The sequence below is a fragment of the Doryrhamphus excisus genome, unplaced genomic scaffold, assembly GCF_030265055.1.
Source record: "Doryrhamphus excisus isolate RoL2022-K1 unplaced genomic scaffold, RoL_Dexc_1.0 HiC_scaffold_46, whole genome shotgun sequence".
NCBI classification, from domain to species: domain Eukaryota; kingdom Metazoa; phylum Chordata; class Actinopteri; order Syngnathiformes; family Syngnathidae; genus Doryrhamphus; species Doryrhamphus excisus.
In genome coordinates, this window is record NW_026652259.1 from 12,501 (window position 1) to 17,500 (window position 5,000).

Below are 5,000 nucleotides of genomic sequence, written 5' to 3' on the forward strand. Positions count from 1 at the left end.
CCAACGGGGAGAGTTTAAAAGTGTATCCGGCGGGCCTGGAGGCCCCAGGCGGCCCGGAGGGGCGACCAAATGCCGCTGCGAGCTCCAGTAGAGTACCCAGCGTGTCAAGAAAAGAGAAAAAAAAAATGACAAAGTCCCAACGGCGAGAGTTTAAAAGTGTATCCGGCGGGCCTGGAGGCCCCAGGCGGCCCGGAGGGGCGACCAAATGCCGCTGCGAGCTCCAGTAGAGTACCCAGCGTGTCAAGAAAAGAGAAAAAAAAAATGACAAAGTCCCAACGGGGAGAGTTTAAAAGTGTATCCGGCGGGCCTGGAGGCCCCAGGCGGCCCGGAGGGGCGACCAAATGCCGCTGCGAGCTCCAGTAGAGTACCCAGCGTGTCAAGAAAAGAGGAAAAAAAATGACAAAGTCCCAACGGGGACAGTTTAAAAGTGTATCCGGCGGGCCTGGAGGCCCGAGGCGGCCCGGAGGGGCGACCAAATGCCGCTGCGAGCTCCAGTAGAGTACCCAGCGTGTCAAGAAAAAGAGGAAAAAAAATGACAAAGTCCCAACGGGGACAGTTTAAAAGTGTATCCGGCGGGCCTGGAGGCCCCAGGCGGCCCGGAGGGGCGACCAAATGCCGCTGCGAGCTCCAGTAGAGTACCCAGCGTGTCAAGAAAAGAGAAAAAAAAAATGACAAAGTCCCAACGGGGAGAGTTTAAAAGTGTATCCGGCGGGCCTGGAGGCCCGAGGCGGCCCGGAGGGGCGACCAAATGCCGCTGCGAGCTCCAGTAGAGTACCCAGCGTGTCAAGAAAAGAGAAAAAAAAAATGACAAAGTCCCAACGGGGAGAGTTTAAAAGTGTATCCGGCGGGCCTGGAGGCCCCAGGCGGCCCGGAGGGGCGACCAAATGCCGCTGCGAGCTCCAGTAGAGTACCCAGCGTGTCAAGAAAAGAGAAAAAAAAAATGACAAAGTCCCAACGGGGAGAGTTTAAAAGTGTATCCGGCGGGCCTGGAGGCCCCAGGCGGCCCGGAGGGGCGACCAAATGCCGCTGCGAGCTCCAGTAGAGTACCCAGCGTGTCAAGAAAAGAGGAAAAAAAATGACAAAGTCCCAACGGGGACAGTTTAAAAGTGTATCCGGCGGGCCTGGAGGCCCGAGGCGGCCCGGAGGGGCGACCAAATGCCGCTGCGAGCTCCAGTAGAGTACCCAGCGTGTCAAGAAAAAGAGGAAAAAAAATGACAAAGTCCCAACGGGGACAGTTTAAAAGTGTATCCGGCGGGCCTGGAGGCCCCAGGCGGCCCGGAGGGGCGACCAAATGCCGCTGCGAGCTCCAGTAGAGTACCCAGCGTGTCAAGAAAAGAGAAAAAAAAAATGACAAAGTCCCAACGGGGAGAGTTTAAAAGTGTATCCGGCGGGCCTGGAGGCCCGAGGCGGCCCGGAGGGGCGACCAAATGCCGCTGCGAGCTCCAGTAGAGTACCCAGCGTGTCAAGAAAAGAGAAAAAAAAAATGACAAAGTCCCAACGGGGAGAGTTTAAAAGTGTATCCGGCGGGCCTGGAGGCCCCAGGCGGCCCGGAGGGGCGACCAAATGCCGCTGCGAGCTCCAGTAGAGTACCCAGCGTGTCAAGAAAAGAGAAAAAAAAAATGACAAAGTCCCAACGGGGAGAGTTTAAAAGTGTATCCGGCGGGCCTGGAGGCCCCAGGCGGCCCGGAGGGGCGACCAAATGCCGCTGCGAGCTCCAGTAGAGTACCCAGCGTGTCAAGAAAAGAGAAAAAAAAAATGACAAAGTCCCAACGGGGAGAGTTTAAAAGTGTATCCGGCGGGCCTGGAGGCCCCAGGCGGCCCGGAGGGGCGACCAAATGCCGCTGCGAGCTCCAGTAGAGTACCCAGCGTGTCAAGAAAAGAGAAAAAAAAAAATGACAAAGTCCCAACGGGGAGAGTTTAAAAGTGTATCCGGCGGGCCTGGAGGCCCCAGGCGGCCCGGAGGGGCGACCAAATGCCGCTGCGAGCTCCAGTAGAGTACCCAGCGTGTCAAGAAAAGAGAAAAAAAAAATGACAAAGTCCCAACGGGGAGAGTTTAAAAGTGTATCCGGCGGGCCTGGAGGCCCGAGGCGGCCCGGAGGGGCGACCAAATGCCGCTGCGAGCTCCAGTAGAGTACCCAGCGTGTCAAGAAAAAGAGGAAAAAAAATGACAAAGTCCCAACGGGGAGAGTTTAAAAGTGTATCCGGCGGGCCTGGAGGCCCCAGGCGGCCCGGAGGGGCGACCAAATGCCGCTGCGAGCTCCAGTAGAGTACCCAGCGTGTCAAGAAAAGAGAAAAAAAATGACAAAGTCCCAACGGGGAGAGTTTAAAAGTGTATCCGGCGGGCCTGGAGCCACGAGGCGGCCTTAAAGTGCTGGGAAATGCGACGTGGAGTGGCGCTGTCCAGCCTTTAAAAGTGTATCCGACAGGCCTGCAGCCCCGAGGCGGCTTTAAATTGCTGGGAATTGGGACGTGGAGTGGCGCTGCGACGTGGAGTGTCGCTGTCCAGCCTTCGGTGCTGAACCGCAAGCCCGCCGAGCGAATGAACACGACGCACGGACGGCCGGTGGCACGTCATAGAGCGGTTTAAAATACAAGAGGGACGGCCGGAAGCCCCTCCGGCCCCGCTGTAAAGTGTGTGAAAACGAGGGCGGGACCCCCGGCGCCCTAAAGCGGCTCGGCGTTGCGAGGAGAGCCGCTGCAAAGTGTGTGAATTTCACGCGGGAGGCTGGCGGCTCGCTGCCCGCGCTGCCCTGCTTTGAAACACGCCGCAAAGTGTATTAAATGAGGGCGGGAGGAAGGCCGCTCGCTGCCCGCGCTGCCCTGCTTTGAAACACGCCGCAAAGTGTATTAAATGAGGGCGGGAGGAAGGCCGCTCGCTGCCCGCGCTGCCCTGCTTTGAAACACGCCGCAAAGTGTATTAAATGAGGGCGGGAGGAAGGCCGCTCGCTGCCCGCGCTGCCCGGCTTTGAAACACGCCGCAAAGTGTATTAAATGAGGGCGGGAGGAAGGCCGCTCGCTGCCCGCGCTGCCCTGCATTGAAACACGCCGCAAAATGTATTAAATGAGGGCGGGAGGAAGGCCGCTCGCTGCCCGCGCTGCCCTGCTTTGAAACACGCCGCAAAGTGTATTAAATGAGGGCGGGAGGAAGGCCGCTCGCTGCCCGCGCTGCCCGGCTTTGAAACACGCCGCAAAGTGTATTAAATGAGGGCGGGAGGAAGGCCGCTCGCTGCCCGCGCTGCCCTGCATTGAAACACGCCGCAAAGTGTATTAAATGAGGGCGGGAGGAAGGCCGCTCGCTGCCCGCGCTGCCCTGCTTTGAAACACGCCGCAAAGTGTATTAAATGAGGGCGGGAGGAAGGCCGCTCGCTGCCCGCGCTGCCCGGCTTTGAAACACGCCGCAAAGTGTATTAAATGAGGGCGGGAGGAAGGCCGCTCGCTGCCCGCGCTGCCCTGCATTGAAACACGCCGCAAAGTGTATTAAATGAGGGCGGGAGGAAAACCGCTCGCTGCCCGCGCTGCCCTGCTTTGAAACACGCCGCAAAGTGTATTAAATGAGGGCGGGAGGAAGGCCGCTCGCTCGGTCGGGGGGGGGGGGGGGGGGGGTGTTTGAAAATATGACAGAGTGTCAAATGAATGGCGGTCAATGGGGGAAAAATGTTTGAAAATATGACAGAGTGTCAAATGAATGGCGGTCAATGGGGGAAAAATGTTTGAAAATATGACAGAGTGTCAAATGAATGGCGGTCAATGGGGGAAAAATGTTTGAAAATATGACAGAGTGTCAAATGAATGGCGGTCAATGGGGGAAAAATGTTTGAAAATATGACAGAGTGTCAAATGAATGGCGGTCAATGGGGGAAAAATGTTTGAAAATATGACAGAGTGTCAAATGAATGGCGGTCAATGGGGGAAAAATGTTTGAAAATATGACAGAGTGTCAAATGAATGGCGGTCAATGAGTGTTTTGGTCAACCAGGGATTTTTGCTTAGACGGGAGAAGGTAAAACAGCCGACGGGGGGGGGGGGGGGGGATACCTTACCTTCTCCCGTCTATGCAAAATTCCCTGGTTCACCAAAACACCTCATGCACGATTTGAGAAACCGACTTTTTAGAAACCTTGACTACCAGGGTTTAGACCGAGGAAACGTGCGTTTTGAGGCCGATTTTGACGCACTGAAACACGGACTGATGCCGGCGAGGGCCGCTCCTCTGGTTCTTTTTTTTTTTTTTTTTTTTTTTTTTTTTTGCCCCCGAGTGAGAACTTTTTCCAAGTTCTCCTCCGCAGCTCACGCCCAGGCTGCGCGTATGATGTGTCCGACAGGCGAGCGCCTTCACCGGCCTCGCGCGGCGGCCTCGCCCCGCCCCTCCACGCCGGTTCTCCCGCTTGACAGCCGAGAGGGCGGCTGTTCATATGATGTGTTCGACAAGCGAGCGCCTTCACCGGCCTCGCGCGGCGGCTTCGCCCGGCCCCTCCGCGCCGGTTCTCCCGCTCCACAGCCGAGAGGGCGGCTGTCGGTATGATGTGTTCGACGAGCGAGCGCCTTCACCGGCCTCGCGCGGGGCTTGAGACCGGAAAGACAGACCGTCGTGAGAATGAAGAAGACAGACCGTGGTGAGAATGGAAAAGACAGACCGTCGTGAGAACCTCCAAGACAGACCGTCGTGAGAACCTCCGAGACAGACCGTCGTGGGACCGGAGCGACAGACCGTCGAGAGAACTGACCGATTGGCAAACCTGACCCGCCACGGGGGGCCCCCGCCGGCCGGCGCTCGCGCCGGTGTTCGGGCGGACGGTTCCCCCGACCTGCGGCTTGGCCTCGATGGGCGAGGGCGGACACGCGGCGTGAGCCTCGATCGGCCAGGCAACCCCCCCGGGGGCCCCCTGGTCGGCGTCGCGGTCCCCCCGCCCGACCCGATTGAAGCGAGATCGAGACGACCCGTCTGACCCGGCCGTCCTCCAACGGCGCCCCGCCGGTTCGGCCCCCAGCGTCCCCGCCGT